This window comes from Crocuta crocuta, unplaced genomic scaffold, assembly GCF_008692635.1.
Source record: "Crocuta crocuta isolate KB4526 unplaced genomic scaffold, BGI_CrCroc_1.0 scaffold129, whole genome shotgun sequence".
Taxonomy (NCBI): domain Eukaryota; kingdom Metazoa; phylum Chordata; class Mammalia; order Carnivora; family Hyaenidae; genus Crocuta; species Crocuta crocuta.
This window is the reverse complement of record NW_027551571.1, coordinates 1,154,225-1,177,747: the sequence shown is the minus strand read 5'-3', so window position 1 is coordinate 1,177,747 and position 23,523 is coordinate 1,154,225.

The following is a 23,523-nucleotide window of genomic DNA, read 5'->3' as shown; positions in this document are numbered from 1 at the left end:
AGCACCTTCCCCGCAGCAAACAGCACTCTTAGCCGAATGCTCAGGTGAACCGGCTGCATAGGGGCTGTGCAGGGACACAACAGCTACCCCCCACCCCGAGGCGGCAGCTTCACAGGTGGACAAAGCCTCATTCAGCAGCCCTGGAGCCCCGCGTGATGGCCCCGGTGTCAGATGTCCGTCTCCGTCCAGGCCTCACGGGCTATCTGGATGCTGCCCAGGAAAATCAGAACCACGATGGTATTTTTTTTTTTATTTTTTTAATGTTTATTTATTTTTGAGAGACAGAAAGAGACAGACCATGAGCAGAGGAGAGTCAGAGAGAGAGGGAGACACAGAATCTGAAGCAAGCTCCAGGCTCTGAGCTGTCAGCACAGAGCCCGACGTGGGGCTCGAACCCACGGACTGTGAGATCATGACCTGAGCCAAAGTTGGCCGCTCAACCAACTGAGCCAGCCAGGCACCCCCACGATGGTATTTCACAGACCCCGTAGTTGTGGGAGGTGAGGGAGAGGCCAGCCGGACGTGACTTCCAGGAGGGCAGGCATCTCTGTTTTGCACAGAACGCCTACAACAATGTCGGGTGCCTTGTGTGACTCAGCAAAACTCATTAAGTAAATGTTCGCTCCCCAAAACACTAAGATCACTAAATACCTTGGTTTGTCCTGAGGATCCTTCTGCTGCCTGTGGTGGCTTCTCATCCCTGCCGCGTCCCCACCAACCTGGACCACCTGGGTGTGCACGCTCAAGGCAGAGTCCCCACCTGCCCACACCCTCTGCTCAGGATTGTCCCAGATCCTTCCCGCTACAGATACTGAAAATAAATGCCAATAATTTGTCATTTGCACATTGCTTGATGCATTACTTTTGAGATACATTTCTTTAAAAAACAGGTAGAGTCAGAGACACTAGGGCTGCGTTCTCATTCCCTCACCAAGAACGGTGTAGCCTCAGGAAACTGTTGAAATAGATATGAACCTCAGTGTTCTCGGCTATGCCCTCAATGTGAAGGTCACTTCGGAAGTGATGGGGTTCAAGGAAAGAGCAACAAAGGGGTGAGATCACGAGGGTGCACGTCCAAGAGCCAGCCTGCCCAGGAGGAAGTGTCTGAGAGCCAGCGGAAGGAGGGACGCTGTGGCAGAGGGCAGGCGGGGGCCTGGGGGTACTGCTGGGGCTCCCCGGGGCTCCTACGTCTGGACCCAGCATTGACAAGGTCAGCCAGCCAATCTGAGAGCAAGGTCCAGCATCTTCCACAAGCTGCCAGGTTTTAAAAAGCCATATTTAAGCTTTTGGGTAAATTAAACACTGAGAGTCCCAAACATTCCAGGGGGTGGACTGGAAAAGAATCGCCCCTTACCAGCTCCATAATCGAAGGGAAATATCATTCAGGTTCTAAAGAAAAAAGTTCCACCAAAAATTGCCACCATATATAAAGCAATCGTCACAGTGTAAAATGCCAGTGAGCCAACAGAAATCACATCTTCAGAGAATTTTTAATGTCAAAAAATTTGCATGATATGTTTGTATGTTTAAAAAAAAAAGTTACCAAAGGGTCGGAATGGTATGAGCTCAACTTTGTAAAAATACACACAAATATATATAATTACATCAGGACCCAGGACACAAGACAGGAAATGTTAATAGTGATCATCTTTTGACTGGTGAAATTTTATTCTTCATATTTTTTTTTTGCGATTTCCAAACTTCCTAGCCACGTATTAATTTTTTAACAAGAGAAAGAACATGACTTAAGCGCTCTGCCTTTCGAGAGGTCTCTATTTCAGTCCATGTGTAAGCCAGTAACTATTCTCTTTGAAAAATTAATAAAGAAAAAGAATTTCACTGCTTGCCTCTGTCGCTCCTAACCACTGAAACCTAAGCTAAAACTCTACACCTGGAAACTGATGTCTTCGTGTTCACCAGCAAAGTCCACAGGGAATAANCTGAAACAGGCTCCAGGCTCTGAGCTGGCAGTCAGCACAGAGCCCGACGCGGGGCTCGAACCCACGAACCGCGAGATCATGACCTAAGCGAAAGTCGGACGCTTAACCGACTAAGCCACCCAGGCGCCCCTGAAAAAAAAATTTTTAAAGCAAGATTATGCCTAATGTAGCCAGCAAACATATTCCTTGGCCATTTACAAGATCAAAAGCCCTGGATTCTCCATCAGACGGGGTCCTGACACTCCCAGACTCTGGCGAGCAGATGGCAGATCGGTGCCGTGCCTCCCTCGGGCATCTCTGCGCCATCTAGGGATGCTGGCGGGACATTCGCGCCCTCCCTGAAGAAGCCACCACGGAAAGACCAGGTCATGGATGGAACTCCTTTCCTGTCTTACCAGGAGTCGCTCCCCATCCATCCTTGAACCTCCCTGGCTTTCAGCCACTTTTGTGTTTGTGTTAATGTAACATCAGTTAGTTGGCAGCTCTGATTCATCTGATCTGGGGTAGAGCCAAGGACCACGCGTTTTCCGCCTGCGCTCGCAGGTGTGCACCTCACACCGCACTTTCCAAATCCCTGTCGGGCTGACACATGGGTTTTCTGGGCATTAGTGGAAATTGTACCAAAGTATGTATTTGAACACTTTTGCCTTGGAATTATGCAAAAGCTGTTGAACAGAAGGTGAAAGTCAGCCTTACTTTTTGTTTCCCCCTTGAAAAACAATTTAATACAGTATCGCTATTTACTGAGCACTCCGCCGTGTGCCAGGAGCAGTGATGAGCATTTTTACATTATCTTATTTAATTTTCCTGGCAACTGTAGGAAGCAGGAATTACCATTACCACCTAATAGGTGAGGGCTGAGCCCAGGAATGGTGTACTCAAGGCTGTGCAGACTCAGAGTGGTAGAGGGAGGGTTCTTTTCTCCTTCCTCTCTTGAAAACCCAAGGACTAAGGAAGTTGATCTCCATTTTCCACTCTGTTGCTAAACTTCATTCTTGCTAATGAATGTACTTCCTCGTATTTTTGTCCATCCCTGTTAGAAAGATTTTTTTTAATGAGAAGAGAAAGATGTATCTTAGCTGAGAAAAGAAAGGAGAAGACACACAGAACGTACATAGAGAACTCAGGCTTGGCCCACAGGTTTGAGGGAAAGAAGCACGAACACAGCATCTGGTCGACTAAGTAAAGCACCCTACACACGGGCCCGGAGGAAACGGGACACTGTCACTCGCCATACACACCAGGGCAGAGTGAAACGTGGTAAAGCAGATGAGCACAACTTCCAGCAAACTCTTACCTGGGAACAGGCTACACTTCCTGGCTTCTGGACCCCACCGCAAACAGGAAATACATCAGGGCACACGGCTCATTCCTCAGGAAAATTCTTTTAAAATACTGACTATATCTGGGAGCAAAGAAAAGCGGGGCTGCTGGAGATAGGAAGAAAATGTTTACCTAAAATTACAGATTTGGGGCATCCGTCAACTGGAGGCTTCAAAAGGGAGCATCTCAGAGGGACCGGAGACCAAAGCAGGATGAGTGATCAGCGGCACCATCTTCTAAAACAGCAGCAAAACACACAAACACAGCACATCACTATCAGTGGAACTGAGGTCAGAAAAATCCACCAGCCTTGGGGCGCCTGGGCAGCTCAGTCGGTTAAGTGTCTGACTTCGGCTCAGGTCATGATCTCACAGTTTGTGGGGTTCGAGCCCCGCGTCTGGCTCTGTGCTGACAGCTCATGGCCTGGAGCCTGTTTCGGATTCTGTGTCTCCCTCTCTCTCTGACCCTCACTTATTCACAAAAATAAGTAAATATTAAAAAAAAATAGAAATGGGGTGCCTGGGTGCCTGAGTGGCTCAGTCAGTTAAGCATCAACTTTGGCTCAGGTCATAATCTTGAGGTCNCTCCCCTGCTCATGCTCTCTCTCTCTCTCTCTCTCTCTCTCTTTCTCTCTCTCTCTCTCCTAGAAATAAATAAAAATATCAAAAAAATAAAAAAATAAAATGAATCATAACAATAACTCTTGGTTTGGGGAGCCTGGATGGCTCAGTCAGTTGAGCATCTGACTTCGATTCAGGCCATGATCTCATGGTTCATGAGTTCAAGCCTCTCATTGGGCTCTGTGCTGACAGCGCGGCTGCTTGGGATTTTCTCTCCCCCTCTCTCTGCCCCTCCCCTATGTTCTTTCTCTCTCTCTCTCTCTCTCTCGCTCTCTCTCTCTCAGTCTCAAAAATAAATAAACATGTTTTAAAAAAAGGAAAGTCCACCAGGCTCAAGGCAGCAATGGCAAAGCACACCCCCCTCTAGGAGCCAAATCCTGGGGCTCCAACTTCAACACGCCCTCTTCCAAACAGATCTCATTTTCACGTTTCTCTGCCACGCGGCACGTGGGTCCAAACTGTATTCCCTTGTTCTCTGCAAGCTACCTTAGCACTTTAATTCATAGCACATTCTTCTCTCAGGACCTGTGAGATGTGAGTGAGAGAAAGGCAGTTAGGGCAGCGCAGCCCAGGAAAAGCTCAGCTACGGGCTTCGTAGCTCACAAAGCACACCAGAGAGTTACAAGACTGGATTTCCACTGCTGATTTTTTTAAACCCATACTGATATGTGAAGGTACAGATATTCAGAGACCTTGAGGTCATTTCTAAACATCACGATGCAAGGATATAAAGACACATCTCCCTTGGGGCGCCTGGGGGGCTCAGTTGGTTAAGCATCCGACTTCGGCCTCAGGTCATGATCTTATGGTTTATGGGTCCAAGCTCCGTGTCGGGCTCTGTGCTGACAGCTCAGAGCCTGGAGCTGCTTCGGATTCTGTGTCTCCCTCTCTCTCTGCACCTCCCCTGCTCACACTCTGTCTCTCTGTCTCTCAAAAATAAATAAACATTAAAAAAAAATTTAAAGACACATCTCCCTGCATCACATCCCCTCACAGCAATCCTAACAACTTCTATTTTTCACATTTACATCCATATTTTACTTTCTTTTCACGTGTGTCTTATCATGAAACGGCCAATACCAAATAGTGTGCATGTTTAAAGAATCCTTGCTTTGTAACAGAATCCCACATTATTTCATCCTGGTGGGGACTTTTCCAACACAGCCTGACTTTAGTTTCAGCCACAAATGGTTTTTAGACTCTGTTGTGTCCACAGGAAGGCATGTGATGCTGTGCAAAGAAAACGAGCCGAGTAAAGCTCTGACCTCAAGGAACTTACACTTGACACTGGGCCCTGTCTCAATGTCGCTGGCCTTGGTGCTCCAGTCGGGCTCGAGTGTAAGGGCCCGGGGGGTGGTGCACTGCCCAGGTCTCTGCGACTCAGGAAAGGAAACCCCAGGTGTGGGCAGCCAGTCGGGGAAGGTTTCCGTCACCAGGAAAATGTCAGCCACCCCCTGCCTCCAGCCCTGCGCCCTTCCAATCTCCCCCCTTCTACGATACAAATCTGCATTCCAACACTATTGTAAATATGTCATTTCTCTGTGTCAAACATCTGCATCGTTTTCTGTGACCTACATCGACGAGCTACTTCGCCTGCCCCTCAAAGCCCTCCAGAGGAGGTCCTGGCCTTGCTTTTCCAAAATCCCCTGTCACCCCAGCTCACCCCCTTCGAATGTCTGTGTTTCTGTAAATGCTCCTCCCTTGGCCTAGAGCACTGTTTTCCTCACCACGATCCTCCCCCTGAACTTCTACTCATCCCTCAGAACCCTCTCTGAAACCCTCTCCAGCTTTGAAAACAGTCTAACACGGCTCTTCCTCTGGGTCAGCACCAGGCCATGGACATATTTCTTATTTCAGCTGTAATGATTGTCTTTGCCTCCCTGTTCAGCCTCTTGAAGGATGTGTGTGTGTGTATATGTGTGTGTGTGCGTGCACATGCGCGTGCGCCAAATACAGTGCTGGGAAGGTGAAGTTCACCCCGGCAAACCAAGTGGGNGGACATATTTCTTATTTCAGCTGCAATGATTGTCTTTGCCTCCCTGTTCAGCCTCTTGAAGGATGTGTGTGTGTGTGTGTGTGTGTGTGTGCACGCGCGCGCACGCGCATGTGCGTGCGCCAAATACAGTGCTGGGAAGGTGAAGTTCACCCCGGCAAACCAAGTGGGCATCACTGGGAACAGCTGCACTGTCAGGACCGGGGAAGGCTGGACCCCATGGGGAGAGACACAGGGTACTGCGTGCGGCTGCATGCCTGAGTTCTGCCCGATGAGAACGTTCCAGCAAGCTGTTTTGTGTGCATGGAGGGCACCTCACCTGCACCACAGTAAAAGGTTGACAACAAAGCCAACATATTGTGCATCCTGAACAAAAGGGGAAATGTACATACAATAAAATATGGCTCTCACCACCCTGGTTGCGCATCCCATCGACGTTTTGATGCCGGACAATTTAATTTAATTTTCTTTCCAGAGTTGTCAGAACCTCTCGTTATTTGTTGGCCAGCCCTCCGGATGTACTGTTGCGATGCGTACATTCTCATATTGAACAATTTCATCTCGACAGGGGTGATGGTGGGATAGATGCTCTTTGTTTATAGAAAGAGCCAGTCAGTGCGGGAGGGCACAGGAGGAGGCATGCATGTTCTGGGAGCCAGTGCTATAAACCAGGGCGTAGTGTTATACTACATAACAGGGCGTAACACCCCATGGCTCCATGCACGTAGCTCTGACGAGGGGTTAGGAAGGCAATTTTTCCAATGCAAAGTAATCTTGATGAGGCCACGGCTGGATCCAGGAAGCTAAAACACAAACATCAAATTTACGTAGTGTGTTTAAGGGCTTTCATAACAGAAATTATTTACATGTCAGCTACCATCTATCATAAGAGGACATACTTAGAAAACTTTTAAATGCATAGTAGCTACTTGGTAGACTGGCTGCAACAGCCCTCTAGAACTTACTGTAGTGTATCATGTCTACATGGAGCTTTGGGTCCTTTTAAAGAAGAAAATGTGCATTGCATTTTCAGTGGAGCCAAACAGCATCCCCGAGCCCTCTTGGTTTATTCTGTTACTGCCTGGACACCAACACATAGCCTTAGCTCCTTCACAAGGCCTGGCCGCAGCCCCAGCATGTACCATGATCGAACAGAACAGATCAGGCCTTGGGTGTGGTCACTTGCAGTGGTTTGATACCACCTCACTTTGTGTTGAAAAGTTACTATGACATTTGACCAAGTGGCCAGTTTAACCTTGCTCTGCAGAATACCCCTAAGAGGACATNGTCCCCGAGCCCTCTTGGTTTATTCTGTTACTGCCTGGACACCAACACATAGCCTTAGCTCCTTCACAAGGCCTGGCCGCAGCCCCAGCATGTACCATGATCGAACAGAACAGATCAGGCCTTGGGCATGGTCACTTGCAGTGGTTTGATACCACCTCACTTTGTGTTGAAAAGTTACTATGACATTTGACCAAGTGGCCGGTTTAACCTTGCTCTGCAGAATACCCCTAAGAGGACACCCGACTTAAGTAGATGAGTTTGAGCCTCGTAGACTCCCGCCCTGTTTGCTGAAAACCCCAAAGAACTTAGGAAGGACGAGAAGAGACAGGTAAGAACAGAAAGGGGAAACCTCTCTTTGAAGGTGATCTTTGAATGAGCCCCTGACTCAGGGTTGGTGTGTGTGTGTGTGCGTGTGTGTGTGTGTGTGTGTGTGTGTCTTGCGGGCTGGGGCAGGGGCGGGAATAACCAACGACCTTTCATCAGCCACACGCAGAAGCTAGAGCACTTTTTGGTTCTTTAGAGTCATTCATTGGGCTTGGGGTTTCTTAAGGAAAAAGTAAAGAACCCCTGGCAAATATTTTATGTGGAGGCAAATTTTCTAAAAATAAAAGCACATGTAGAGATTTCTACATTCCTATTCCTATGGACCAATATAGAAATGTTTCCTTTTTCACGGATTTTGTTTTTCGGAATCAAGTTCTAGAGCTGGCCCTGTGTGTCACTGCATCATGGGGCACAAACTGTATTTGACGGGATCTGGGTGAGGCAGTCGAGCTGTCGTGTCTGGAGAGCAATTTCAAAATTAAATTAAAAAGCAACCATAAGAAGACAATTTGTGAGCACACGCACTATCTACATGCAATAATATATATTATATTAGCCAGTTAAAGGAACCAGATGAGACCATTTACAGGTGATATTTTCAACCATATGTAGAAATGACAGTGTGAGGGCATATGCGCTCTCCAACAGCTTCCAAAACAGGAAAAGCTGTCAACAAAATGAGATGGAGAGATAAAGAAAATACACTATTATTGTGGAAATGGTCAATCTATGGGATCCTTGGATTTTCACGTGAGTTTGGAGAAATGACTAGCATGTTGGTGACAATGTATAACAGCAGGGAACAAACCTGAGAAATGGTTGCGTTCTGTTTGACAACATAATATNAACCTCCTCATTGATCTCCGTGAGAGGGATGTGGGTGTTCATTATACCAACAACTTTCCTGAAAGGGTCTAAGATTTTTCAGAATGAAAGTTCTTGGAATAAAAAGAGAAAAAAGAAAAAGGAAGGTTGTAAGATCGCATCCGAGTTCAGTGAGAAAAAAGGGTTCTAACCTAGAGGCAAAGTCTACCATTGCCAGCTCCCGCTGTGTACTGAAGTTCCCAGAGAGTCCTCTGCAGGGAGGTGAGGAGACAACCCCAGGTGCCCTCCAACCTCCTCCTNCTGTGCATCAGGCCCACTGAAGACAGCAGGGGTGGAGTGAAAGCTTGCTTCCCGCACGGCCGGTCAGTGCCCACCTCAGCACGGGGCCCCTGGCACCCCGGCAGCCGGCTCACGCGCTCGGGGCAGGAGACTGGATGAGTCTGCTCTGGGGCCTCTGAGCAGCCGCGAGGGAAGACCTCACCGCACGGCCGGAGGGGTCCCCCCCAAAGCGGCCCGGCAGGAAAGGCCACCTAGCCTTTCCTTCTTGACCCATCGCTGTGCTCGCCTCCCACCGGCCGAGACATGCAGTCTGGCCAGCGCTACAGACACCGCTCCCTGCTAGAGACGGAAGACCACGAGTCTGGTGGGCAGCCGCCACCACGGCTTTGCATTCTTGAATCCCGCCTCCCCTGCCCCTGATTTTGCCCCTTGTGCTGGGTTCTGGATTTTACTTCCTAAACAGCTCTTGGATTGGTTGCCTCTTCTTCTCCTCCAGCTCCAACTCGTACCTGTGCTATTGTGATGTTTCTAGAACGGTCTCTCCTCCTCTCTTTGTATTCTTCTCTTCATGCTACAGCCAGAGGATCTTTCCAGAACATAAATGTGGGCTTATCCCATCCACGTTTCTCATCACCCTCTGGGTAGAGGCCAAACTCAAAACTACACGGCATGGTCCCTCAGCCACTCAGCATCACCCTGTCCCCACCACACTGGCCTGCTTTCAACCCTCATCCCCGTGCNCCCACGAACCGCGAGATCATGACCTGAGCGAAAGTCGAACACTTAACCGACTAAGCCACCCAGGCGCCCCTCCAGAGTCTCTTACAAGTCAGGCACTCTCCTGAGTACTTGGTGCCCGTGGATTTTTAAAAAATAAAGCAGAGCAGAGCTTTTCTGTTGCGAGTTTACATTCGAGTAGAAGCAGACCTAGTGCTTTCTCCTCAAACAGAGGGGAGTAAGTCATTTTCACAGGTCGCTGGAGAGACTGGGGGTGCAGGCGTCCAGCAGACCCCAGCCTCGGGGCTGGGGCTGTGCCTCCCGTCCACACGCAGGCTCGAGCTCTGCGTGCCTGGCCCGAGGGAGCTAGAGCAACAAAATGAGCCCAACACGCACAGCGCACCCCGGTACAGAACCGCCCCGGTGAGGGGGCATCGGCATCGGAAGCTTGTTCCTGCCCCCCGGGCAAAGAGGGTGTTTGAAGCCCTTACAGAACGCAGACATGTCTAAATTTAATCATAGCGATGATCCACATTTAACTCAAGCACAGCGCCGTGGGGAAAGCATGGCCCCCACTTCCGTGCTGCAGGCGGAAGCAGAGCAGGAAGGTCAAACACGCGCCCAGTGTCACAGCTAACGGGGAAACGGACATTGGACTCCAGGTGGGCTGACCCTGAGACCCCAGGCTGGACCCATCACCACACTGTTTCCTCACGGACACTCTACCAACTTAGTTCCATGCTTAGCTCACCTGGAACATATCTGGTTTTTAAGAATGCTGAGTGAGGGGAGCCTGGGTGGCTCGCTCGGTTAAGCATCCAACTTCAGCTCAGGTCATGAGCTCACAGCCCAAGAGTTTGAGCCCCACGTCGGGCTCCCTGCTGACAGCTCGGAGCCTGGAGCTGCTTCAGATTCTGTGTCTCCCTCCCTTTCTCTGTGCCGCCCCCCCACCCTGCTCATGCTCTGTCTCTCTCTCTCTTTCAAAAATAAAAATTGAAAAAATTTTGAAGAATGCTGAATGACAAAATGGTATTTGCAGATAAGTTGTCAAACCACAGCTCCATAAGCAAAACTGAGAGGTGAAAATAGTTTTGTGTGTGGTGCCTAGTCTTCTAAGAGAAGCCCACTCACCCTGCCAGGCTCACCTGCCCCCATTCTAGCACATTCTCAGAGAGCCTAGCCAAGCCCTGTCGTCCCCGTGCCTGTAGCACCTGATGCACTGCCTGGTCCCAGGCGTTGGACCCAGAGAGTAAAGAAACAGTGAATAATCGCAAACACACCCATGCTGTCCATTCTGGAAAGCTGACCCTTCCCTGTCCACACTCCTGATTATGGAAGCCCTTGAGATAATCTGACTTTGTTTCATTAAGAACACCAAGGGGCGCCTGGGGGCTCAGTCAGTTAAGCGTCCGACTTCGGCTCAGGTCATGATCTCACGGTTTGTGGGTTCGAGCCCCGCATTGGGCTCTGTGCTGACAGCTCAGAGCCTGGAGCCTGTTTCAGATTCTGTGTCTCCCTCTTTCCTGACCCTCCCCAGCTCACGCTGTGTCTCTCTCTCAGAAATAAATTTAAAAAAAAAAAAAAAAACATTTAAAGAAAAAAAAAAAGACACCAGGACTGAGGCAGAAACTACTGGGTGGTGCAAATGGACCAGCAGAATTGATCTATGAAGCAATGTTGGCAATGGCAGATAGTCCCCACATTCACAAGTTCACAGTCATTTCCATTACAAGCATAGGTCCCTAAGTGTCTAAGATGATAAGAATTATGTAAAGGACAAAAGTACCATCTTATTCTCAGAATTATGCCATCTGAGTCGATAGGAAGAGAAAACCTGTTCAGGAATACAGAAATATTAAACCACATGTATGCATCACACCTACATTAACAAATTACAGAACAGAATCGCTACAGTAGAATATTCCCATTTCTTTAAAAGTCCACTAATTGCCTGGGTAATTATGTTCATCTGATGGTAAGGCACTAATGTAGAATCACATTTTTCAAATGTTTATTTATTTTTGAGGGACAGACAGCACGAGTGGGGAGGGGAGAGAGGGGGTCAGAGGATCCGAAGCAGACTCCATGCTGTCAGCACAGAGCCTGAGGCGGGGCTGCAACTCACGAACCGTGAGATCACAACCAGAGCCAAAGTCCCACACTTAACTGACGAAGCCACCCAGGCACCCCTAGAATCACACTGTTTAATTCCACGGACAAAATATGAAGGAAGTTGGCAAGCCTGAGGGGAGTGGGTGGGGTAGCGGCATCACACACACATCTCTGCGCCTCAACTTCCAGTCTTTGCCTACAGACCTATGTATTTTTCACACCATTAGAAACAAGAAATTAAAGTTAATAACATGCTCTTCAGCTTATTTTTCAAACTGATGTGTTTTTTCAAGTCACAAATGCTTGACTGTTAAGTAGCTCGTTTCACGGGCACATCTTTTCCCCACCTTTCCGATAACTGGAATGATGGGATATGAAATAATTTCAAGTGTTAAATTGCTTCTTCCTTCTGCAACATCGTGCTTTACGGGAAGATCCTCACTTCGGCTTCCAGCCAAGATCCCGATGACAGTGCATTATTTGGGCCTGATAGAGGCGAAAACATTGGCACTGAAGGTGCCCAGTTTTAATTTGGCCAAAGCAGAGACGTAAAGAAGATCCGCCCTGTTCAGGTCGAGGAGCCCTGCGTGTGTCCCTCTGCAGAGAGCACAAGGCCGCCTGCACGCCAGGCTGCATGTGCACACGATTAACTTTCTGAGTCCTGGTTTATCTATCGGAGAGGCAATAAATCGAGCCCCTTGATTCTCTGGTGTGCCTTGGCATGCATATTCGCTGTTGTGTCTTTTTCAAGTGTCTTTACATTTGACTGCACGTAAATTCCGTCTTGCTGGGGGTCAGACCCTCGTTAATTCACTTGACCGGGCTGGGAAACTGCTCTTTAGAAAGAGCGGAGTGGGGAGAACATAAAACATTCTCCCCTGGGCTCGCGAACGAGAAATCAGTGATGCTAAATACCAGGAAGATGAGACCAAAGAAAAACATAATTCAGCACTGACCAAAACCCAGGTCCCACCATAATTCCAATGCAGTTGGTAAAAAGTAAGTTAAAACACTTTTTAAAATGGAAGTTTGTCTCTTAACTACAATCAGAAATGCTAATAAAATCATGAGCTCAGTCTCCACCCACCCAGTGACTCTTTAGACTCCGACAGACCCTAAGTCATGAAAGTAAATGATGACGCTGAATTTCAAAGTGCTTGAGTAACGTGATGGATTCGCTACGAAGACCCCAGAGAAATAAATACTCCAAGCTTCTGGCCGAGGTCGCCCTATCGATTCAGCAGGAAAGGGCATCTGAAAAGGCAAGGCATTTTTTAAAATTAACACTATACAGATGCACCTTAATGCTTTTCTCAGAAATGCTTCTGGCAGATGGAACGTCAACTTAAAGAGTTAAGAAACAAATCCGCTCAGGAGGGAGAAAGAGCGATATTTAGAAAGCACAGCGTACCTCACGGCCCCGTGATCCTGCCTCAGAGGAAAGCCAGGAAGAAGAGAAGACAGAAGGAACCACGCTTTCTTCAGGGATTACAGAGTCACCCTGCGCTAATGGGCACTGGGTTCCCACAGGGTTCTTAACGCCGGAGAGACAGGGGAAGCCAAAGGTCACGGGGTCTGCTCGGGAGGTCACGACTGTTGGAGCATTAGCTCCATTTTGTAAATAGCCATGGTTTTGAGGGAGAAGAATAGAAACTCATTTATAAGTTGGAAAATGTAATTGGGCCCATGCACCATGAGCAGGGGGCGCTCCGGAGGGCTGGGAGGGGTCACCGCACCCCGAGTGGACGATCCGCCTTCAGGGCCGCTGGGGAAGGGCCGCAGCGTGACGTGGGCACATGAACGCACCGTTCCAGGCTCTGTTTCTTCAAGGCAGGTGCGCCCAAAGATGGAGTCCGTCCCCGAGACGCCTCCCGCTTCGGGATTTAGGTTTTTACCTCAAAGCGCAAGTCTCTGGTGTGAGAGACGCTCTGGTTTTCCATTTTCATCTTACGGTTCACCTCCCCCGCTCAGTCTTGCTGACGCCAGGCCTGGGGTGAGCGACAAGATGGGGGAGGTGCTGGCCGACGGCCGACCCCTGCTGGGGGCGTCCCCTTCACACCACAGTGGTGGGCAGTCGCCAAAGCCATTGCCTCACAGGTCTCTGGGGAAGCTGCTGGCTTCTGTGCACACCGCCCTTTCCGACTCTGACTTTGAAAACTTTAAAGAGACGTCAGGGCCCCTGGGGGCTCAGTCGGTTAAGCATCCAACTTCAGCTCAGGTCACGATCTCACGGTTCGTGGGTTCGAGCCCCGGGTTGAGCTCTGTGCTGACAGCTCAGAGCCTGGAGCTGCTTCTGATTCTCTGTCTCCCTCTCTCTCTGACCCTGCCCTGCTCACGCTGTCCCTCTCTCTCTCTCTTTCTCTCTCAGAAATAAATAAAACATTTCTAAAAATTAAAAAAGTAAAAAGTAAAGAGACATCTGTGTTTCCTGCCACGAGCTCCTCCAACGTTAACTATAATTTCACTTACTAACATTGACTTAGCGCCTAACACACACCAGGAACTGCGCTAAGAGCCCAAACTGTCCCTAGGAAAGTGCTCTCTCTACCTGTAGGGAGTCGGCCGGTGCTGCACTGGTGCTAAGTCCTAGAACGGAAAGCCCACTGAGCGCGGGGTGGGGATTCTAGAATGCCAAGCCCCAGTGGAGAGCCCGGCTCCACGTCAAAAAGTTTGACATGCGAAACAATGAAGGTCCAGGCCCCAAAAGGTCCAAATTCCTTCCGCTGCTGTTGGGTTTTCTTTGACCTTGAAGCCTGAGCCAGAATGTTAACGGTCGGTTCAGGAAACTCAAGCACGGAGCGAACACTCTTATTTTTACCTGGAAATTCGTAGGGTTTCTGTCATGGGTACGTGGCAAAGGAGTGTGACGTGGGGCTGGCGTCCACGGGGGCTCAGACCCACAGACCACCTGCGGAGCCCTGGGAGCCGGGGCGGAGCGAGGGGGGCCCCCCCGCCGCCCTCGCCGCCAGCCCTCCGTGAATCTTCCATCAGGCCAGGCTGTCGGGGCGGGGGGCGTGCTGAGAGCGCTCTCCCTGCAACACCCCTGCAGGGACGTGGGATTAAGTTCTGTCCACGTAGCCTGAGCCTCCCCAGCTGGCTCCAGCCCGCTTCCTCCGCTCTGGGGGCAAAGCCTTCCCTCACGTCACTGTGTGGCCCCCTGCCCCTCCCATCTGTGGCCCACCCCCCACGCCACTCGGCTGCCCACCTGTCCCCACGCCCGTCCCCTGCCCACGCCTCCCCTCCACGTCTGCATCTGTGACACAGGCCGCCTCGGCTGAAACCCCCGTTCTGATGATAAGGGGAGTCTTCAGTGCTTGCCGGGCTCCCGGGGACCCTGCACCTCAACATCACCAAGGTCCAGACGACTCTGCCAAACCTCAAAGCGCAGGCTCTGTTTCTGCCCCAGCTCACACGGCACATCTATTACGGAGAAGCCACCAGAGGAGCCTTCTGAGCACCGAAGATACGGGAAAGGAAGAAAGTTGCCAGGTCCCCGGAGGTTGAGTCCTACAGCCCTGCAGGCGCTAGAAGCTTGAGAGCAGGGGTGCGGCTTTCTGAAACGTCCTCGGTCTCATGACTCTCTTTTATGTAAAAGCTGTGTCTAGCCCCACACCCGAAGTCCCTGTGCCAGAGCACTCTCCTCCTCGTGACCCCGGGTCCCGGGTCCCAGACAGCTCCCCTCACTGGGGCTGGAAGGAAACTCCCCCACTTCCTCTCGGCAGTTTGGAAAGTTTGTTCATTTTGCGACACTGATTCAAATCAGCGCCCGTTTATACACGCGGACAGACCCGCCTCGCAAAGCGTGCTCCACCCACTGCTCCATCCTAACGTGGCCGTGAGCCATGTCACCGGAACACTGTCTAGAAACAAGGAAGATGTCGCGTCTCCTCTTCTCTACATCAAACACAGCACAAGACCCTTGCTGTGAGCACTGCTCTGATCAACTACTCCATTCATATTACGCTCTCCTTTCCTGATACTGCACAAAAATGATAAAGGTTTCTAGATTAAACTAGGGTTTCCTATTTTTTTTTTAATATTTTTATTTATTTCTAGGAGAGAGAGAGAGAGACAGCGTGAGCAGGGGAGGGTCAGAGAGAGAGGGAGTCACAGACTGAAATAGGCTCCAGGCTCCGAGCTGGCAGTCAGCCCAGAGCCCGACGCGGGGCTCGAACCCACAAACCGTGAGATCATGACGTGAGCGAAAGTCGGATGCTTAACTGACTAAGCCACCCAGGCGCCCCTCCTATTTAAAAAAAAAAAAAAAATGGACAGAGGCACCTGGGGGACTCAGTCGGTTGAGTGTCCGACTCTTTCAGCTCAGGTCATGACCTCACGGTTCATGAGATCGAGCCCCATCTGCACTGATAGTGTGGAGACTACTTGGGATTTGGGATTTTCTCTCTCTCTCTCTCTCTCTCTCTCAATAAATAAACTTTAAAATTTTTTAAAAAAGATAAAATTCAAGGTGCTTATGTAAGTTTCCTCCCTTATTGAGTGAGGACCACCATGCTGAGATGTGATCCGTTCGTGACTCCATTCTGCGGAGCTTAATTTCACTTCGCAGAGGCACCCAGTGTGAGGGACGGATCAGGTCCTACATCACTGCTTTCAGAGGATCCATTGTTGTTTTAATCACGGGAGGAAGAAATTCGGGGGAAGAGCAGATAGTCCTCTGCCCCCACGCTGGGCCTTCCACGCCTCACCGGGACCCCACCTGTGGGAGTCATAGACCTGATGGCCGCGCCTCCTGCTGTCCCGGGTGGGAACTGCATAGGTGGGGGTGACAGCCCTCACCTGGGTGAGCCACCACCTTACTGTCAGCCCAGAAGCCGCACCCGAGAAATTTTATATTCTTTCTTCCTCCTAAGCCTTGGAAATCGGTGGGTTTTACGCTGGCCTGTGGGACCTCGGGACTCGCCATATTTGATACACTCAGAGGACGACACAGGTCTGAACCCGGGTGACGGTTCATCGCGCCCTCTCGGAAAGTGATTTCCCAAGGAAGCACAACATTCTAAATAAAATCCACATGCTGCTTCCAAGCTGGGCCAAAATCCTTTTTCCTGAACCTGTAGCGCTGTTCTCCTTGGACAGGATGGCAGGTCTGTCAGCGCAGAGGAATGGTCGCATCTCCTCGTCACACGAAGGCCCAGAGCTCAGCCTGCAGGCCAGCAGTGCTGGGGCACACGTGTCACCGTACACACACACACACACACACACACACCACCCAGCAGACCCCAGCACGCCCTGCCCGAGCGCCTCGTTCAGATGAATCCCCGTGTGCAGAGGTGAGCCGACTGCACGAGAAGGGGCCCCTGTCTCTTCCCTGTGCTTTCTCTGCTTTTGCACAATGTCACTAGGTAATTGGAGACGGCTTTGCTGATCTTTCCTCCTCACTAACTTATCCAGCGGCTGCTGTCTCTTCACAGGGCGGCGAGGGATGTGTCTGCTTCTCTGCAGCTGGTGCAGGTGACTTTGTCTCCTCTGGGGCGTGTGGTCAGGACAGAGCCCCCACCTTCTGGCCCTGGGCTCACTTGTCCCCTCCTCCCTCAGGAAGCCGGCTAGTGCCCACAGCTTCCCTCTGCCCGTCGGAAACTGTTCTTCGAGTCCACCGTGCTGAAATCCGCATCCCGAATTCCACCAGCACGGGACATGATCAAAGAAGCTAACACTCTGAAGACGAACCCGGCTCCAGCTGCTGTGGACGGAGCTCGGAGGAGGCAGCCCGCGGACGCTCTGAGGGACAGAAGGCCTCAAGGCCGCCCAGCCGGGGGAACCTGCAGAGTCTTAACCTCGGAGCCAACAGCGGGGGCTTTGCCTGCTGCGCTTTGAAAGGAGCCGGCAGAGATCAACTACCGCCCAGCGGCTCCCAGTCAGTCCTCTGACCGGCCAAGCACATGGCAGCCGTCCTCGCGCCAAGCTTCCGATCCACGGAAGACATAGGCACTTTCTTTTTTAATTACGCAATTCCCACCTAGAAAGGAGGAGGATTCCCTGAAAATGACACCAGACAATTAGCTGCTTTGAGCTGTATTGAGGCGTAGAATTATATTACAAAAAACAAGATCCGGAAGGACTCAAGGAAGAATTCCTGGTATCCCCAGCTCGCCGACGTAATCAGATAACAGTTTCACTTCTGTCTTAGGTCAAGCGTAAGCACACGACGCCTTCTATGCAACAGACTTCTCTCACTGGTGGCGGGAACTGAGTGGGTCCGGGTGCTAAAACTGTGTCTCCACCCTTCACTGAGGTCATCTCCTGCCAAGAAAGCCGATGTTGAGAATCCAGAGTTCAAGGTCTGCAAAGCCCAAGGATGATTGTATGATCCACACACGTTTGTATTTTGTTTATTCATTGTGACAAAACAGCCCATGCTTTCAGATAGCAGCTCGTGGAGAACACTTTATGAGCATTTCTTGGAGGGATCAAGTCTGTGGTTTGATGGTGCACTGTCTCATTGCACGTAATATTCATTTAACAGACCTACGTGAGCCCCACACCCAAGGGGCCATGTGCACCACCTGTAACAGATCTCTGCTCAGAGGCGCCCACTTCTGGACACTCTGCCTTCCGAGCGTCTGGACTGCCAGGGGCACACGTTCTTACCTCGCCTCACTTTGTCCTTCCTCAGCATTGCGTTATGGTAGCATTAGTGTACACGCCAAATGTGGCGAGGTGAGGCGAGCGTGGGGAAGCCGTGTCTCACCACTTTGGGATTCTTCTAGGTTATGAAGTAAAGACGTGTGTTGTTATTTCCTCGGTTTTTAGGGATAGATTAGGCCAAAACAGGCTTCTCAGCAATAAAAGATTGCTTTGAAAGCCTGCTCACCCTCGAATCACTATCTTTGGTTCTTTGTTTAAAACTGCCAATCGGGGGCACCTGGGTGGCTTAGTCAGTTAAGCGTCCGACTTTCGCTTAGGTCATGATCTCGCAGTTCGTGGGTTCGAGCCCCGTGTCGGGCTCTGTGCTGACTGCCAGCTCAGAGCCTGGAGCCTGTTTCAGAGTCTGTGGCTCCCTCTCTCTCTGACCCTCCCCTGCTCACGCTGTCTCTCTCTCTCTCTCTCTCTCTCTCCTAGAAATAAATAAAAATATTATAAAAAAAAAACAAAACTGCCAATCGATCCAAACATCTTTCCTGAAAGCAAAGGTACCATCCCGTGTGCGTGTGTCCACGTGTGTGGGCATACATGTGCGTGCGTGTGCATGTGACAACACACTCAGTAACAGTCCGTGGTCACTCACAGTCTCCCAGGAAGCATTTCAATGTGATCTTTGACCTAAAACTCAAGCACAGCATGCGTTAACTGGTTGTTTTGCTCAGCACCATAGAGTCGTCACCTAACGAATTTCTTCTCGAGGTGTGTGTGGCAGGAAGTAACTGAAGGAAAGGTTGGGCTCCTGGTCGTAACTCCAGAGACACACCTGTCCTCACGCCGCGGAGCCTTATTACCCAGCCACTCGCTGGGTGCTGTCCAGACAGCCCTCTGCACAGGGCCGCCGTGCCCTGGGCCGTCCGTGTCCTTCCAGCCGTGTCTGGAAGGCAGGGAGACAGCCTCACCAGGCGTACGGCGTCGAGAACAGCCAGTTCGAGGCACACAAACACGCAGCAGGACCTGTGTGCATTGGAGGGTGGAGGCGAGAGGGCGGACGCCAGCATGGAAATATTGTTCGACCGCGAGATGCTCTCTGTGGATGGTGGGAAATGATGGGACGTCATAGAACGTGAGTAATTTAAGCTGCCTATAAGCTGCACCTGTCATGTTTGATGACTTGCCTTTTTTTTTCTGTTTATTTATTTTTGAGAGAGACAGAGACAGAGTGTGAGCAGGGGAGGGGCACAGAGAGAGGGAGACACAGAATCCAAAACAGGCTCCAGGCTCCGAGCTGTCAGCACAGAGCCCTATGCGGGGCTTGAACCCAAGAACCATGAGATCATGACCTGAGCTGAAGTTGGACGCTCAACCGACTGATCCACCCAGGCGCCCCTCTCCTCGAGCTTTCCTGAGCGCCTCGCAGACAATAAGAGCGTGTCATGGAAACCCGCCAGTCCTGGGAACCGTGTAACTGCTAACACAAGCTCCCACCACATTCCCCTCGCACTGGGCCCACGAGGTGTCTCTGCACGGGGAAGCCCCCGGGACCACGTGCACCCGTGCAGCACCGATGCGCCCTTCCCGGGCAGCAGGAAGTCGTGAGCTGGGCTTGCCTTCCAGGCATCTCCCACGGGCTCAGCACAAAGGCAGCAATACTGTCCTCTGGCCAGAGTGGAGCCCACAGTGTCTACACCCGGCAGCCCATCACATCCTAGAATCACCCCTCATGGTCCCCGCCCCGGAGTCTGGTTTGCAGAGCAGTGATTTCAGGTGAGGTTCCTCCCAGAGGGTCTTTCCTACGCAGGTTCTCTCTTCCCCCATGTTTAACGTTGCTCTCTAAGCAGTCCAGCTACTGACAGAAATCCACTACTTTGCACACAACATTGCCATTTCCTCTCTGAACCCACCCTCAGCACCTACCAGCGTCTCTGCAAGTCTGAGGCTCCGCTCCCTACAGATGCCCGGCTTTCTGTACCCCCGATCTCAGTCAACGACACGGTTTCCTGGGCTCAAAAACACATCCCACAACCACTTCTTCTCCAGGAAAAGGAGAAACGTTTGCTAGGAGTTATTTCATACATAGGCAATTTCAATTCCAAGAGTCTATAGAAATCATTAGAAAATAGTAGATTGCCGACTCCAAGTCTTCATTTTTCCAAATATGACATCTATTTGTTCCTAGGAAAAAATCTTCTTAAGACTCTTTTTGCAATTGTATGCAATTGTATCCAGTGCAAATGCATCCCAGGAAAACAGGTTATGAGAGCTTCATAATGAGATAAAAATTCAAGATTTTTTTAAACATACTAATGTATATCTCTTATATTTCTACGTCTCTATTATTTATACATTTTTCCAAGATAACTGAATAGCCATAGAACCCTTTCCAGGTAATCATCCTCCTCCTGAATGATCATTACTCATTTAAGGCCATTTCATGAAGAAATAGTCTCTCCTTCTGAAATATTATCTACAATTGGGTTTTTAAAAAGTTAACACTCAACATGCTTCAAAAATAATAAGATCCGGTGGGTAAAGTCCTGCTGTGAGATGTAGACATGGGTGTGACCTGGCTAACATAAACATGAGGGGCGCGTAGGTCTCTGTACTTTAGTGCCTGTGAACTTGCTACAATGTTGCAGAGTTTACATTCCACCAAATGGGAACAATTTATCTAAGACTATCTGGTTGGCTTGACTATAAAAGAAGAGATTCCTCTTGATTTCCTGCCATTCACTTATTTATCCCATAAGCATCATTCATTTAGCCTAGAAACGAAATCTGAAGAGAAGCCAGAAATGGAATGAGATACCAACGTGCGGCCACACGTCCACGTGGATGGCCGGCGCCTTCTGCCCTAACGACTTTGGCAGGTAACGAGGAGGGTGGGAGGGGAAGGGAACACGGGAGTGGACACGCCTTAACAGGCACTGCCTTTGTGCAGGGTGCCAGGTGGGGTCAGTCGAGGAGGGAAAAGTCCGGGCCACAAAGGGCTCACCCCTTGGTGCCGTTCTAATCCAGTCTGTAAGGAGGCAGATTGGAAATAAGGAGAGAGAAATAAAGTGTTCAGAGCAGGAGACACACACCCTCGTCGTCGGGCCCTGTGAAAACCTCTCTGAAGTACAAACAACGTTCTCCAGAAACACGGACAGCGGCACAGAGGACGTGAGTTCTGTCGGCCTTAACAGGTTCGTGGGTTTTGATCAGCTGAAGAAAGGGGGGTCAGCTCAGAACAGCATGAGCAAAGGTGGGAGCTAGGAAGACGCACGGCACATTCCGGGAGCAGCGAGACGTCAGCCGTGAATCCCGAGTCTCTGAGAAACGAGTCACATCACGCACTCTCACACTGAGACGAGACTTTTCGATCCCATTAATTCCAAGAAGCTCCGTGTCTAGCGTCCTTATTCCCGTCTCATTAGGCGGAGGCGGCAGAAGCAGCGCGGTGAGGAAAGCATGCTCCTCGCTCTGGCCGCTGTGATTAGAGTCCAGCCTCACGGTCCTTCCTCCTGCGGCTCCACGGTCAGGGTCAACGTCGCCGGCTGGAGTTTCTCGCGGCCCCTGAATTAATTTAGAGTCGCCCTTGGCTGAAGATGGTCACTCTACAAATAATAAGAGGAGTTACTGCCACGGCCTGGGATTTGCATCAGGAAAGCGAAAAGGCTGCTTTATGAACTACGGTGGTAGTTATTATCCAGTTCAAAGACTGCTCATCTTCGATGATTATTGTAAGAAAGATAAGTAAGAAAAGTCAAGGCGAAATAAAGACTTGGAAAGTATTTGTGAGTTAAAGGCCAGAAATAGGAATGTGGGTGAAGAACATGATTATCCAATAGATTGGAGTCCAAGAGACAAAGACATTTCTTACAGTTACCAAAATTCTCTCAGCACACATCGCTACGAAGGACGGGGAAGAGAAAAGGGAAAAATAATGTGCAGTTGAGCCCCCTTCCGAAAACCACCTCACAGCTCGACGTTAAAGGTTTGGGTGCACTTGCAAAACAAGAGCTTATTTTTTAATGGTCTTATTTATTTATTTATAATTTATTTTATTTTTGAGGGAGGGGAGGGGCAGAAAGAAAGGGGGACAGAGGATCTGAAGTGGGTTCCGTGCTGACAGCTGAGAGCCTGACGCGGGACTCAAACTCGCAAACCGTGAGATCGTGACCTGATCCGAAGTCAGGCACTCAAAACTCAACCCACTGAGCCACCCAGGTGCCTTGCAAAAGATTTTACACTATATGTTAATAATTTCCAAATTATTTATGGATTTCTCATGTACATGTGTGCATGTAAGTCCTCCAAAAATACAGAACTGAAACCACGTACCCAGAGCTGCTTAGAAAGCCCAGGATAAAGCATTCCACACAGAAACTGCTTTCCTTAGGGGCGCCTGGGTGGCTTAGTCGGTTAAGCGTCCGACTTTCGCTTAGGTCATGATCTCGCGGTTCGTGGGTTCGAGCCCCACGTCGGGCTCTGTGCTGACTGCCAGCTCAGAGCCTGGAGCCTGTTTCAGAGTCTGTGACTCCCTCTCTCTCTGACCCTCCCCTGCTCGCGCTGTCTCTCTCTCTCCTAGAAATAAATAAAACATTAAAAAAAAAAAAAAAGAAACTGCTTTCCTTAGTTTATCAATTCACAGAATTACCAAGGGGGAGAAAAACAGATTTCACTTTAACAGAACGTCTAAAATCCTCCAGGAAAGTCTCACAGGCAAACAATCTTGCCTTAAAAAACCTGAGGCATTTGACAGCTAAGGAGGTGGGGACAGTGAATGTTATAAATACTGACAGAGCTTGCACTTCAAAATAATTCCTAAACTAAGGAATGGCCAACCTTAACCCTTATCAAAAAAAAGTTCTTTGAGTCTCTGCATCTTCTATCAAACTAAATGATCGCCCTGACAAAAGGTCGCCTCCCGCGTAGGAACTTCTCAGGGTTCTCCTGTGCCTATGAAGTGGATCCAATTCTCAAACAAGGGTCAAAGGGTCTGCTGGCACCACGGCCGATAAGAATGACAGAGAGTTTGCTGACCACCTTCTGCAGAGTTTGCTGACCACCTTCCGCAAGTCACAGGCCTGTGCTTATAAATTCCACCCCACTTAATCCTCACGAAGGCCCGGGACATGGACCCTTCAATTGTCCCAATTTTAAGATGAGGAAACTGGGGCTATAAAGTTACCCTTGTGGCCCCGAGAGCCACCTCTTTGTAACGTTACCGTGGAAAGTGGCCCGTCACCTACCAGACCCGGAGTGTGGGGTTTAAATCCCCAACATTCACAGCAAAGTGAGGAGGCTACGTGCACTGACCGGGTGGCCCAGAGCCGCGCACGTTGGTGAGGAGGGGACAGGACACAGCCCGGGTCTCAGGTGGGGACCCGCGGCCCAGAGGCCCCACACACTCCCCTCCGGGTCTTCAGGACATCGTAGAGACGTGAGAGCGGAGCTGGGGGGGTGACAGCCAGCACCCACGGGGCACCTCGGGGGTACCAGGCGCGGCTCCTGGCTCGCG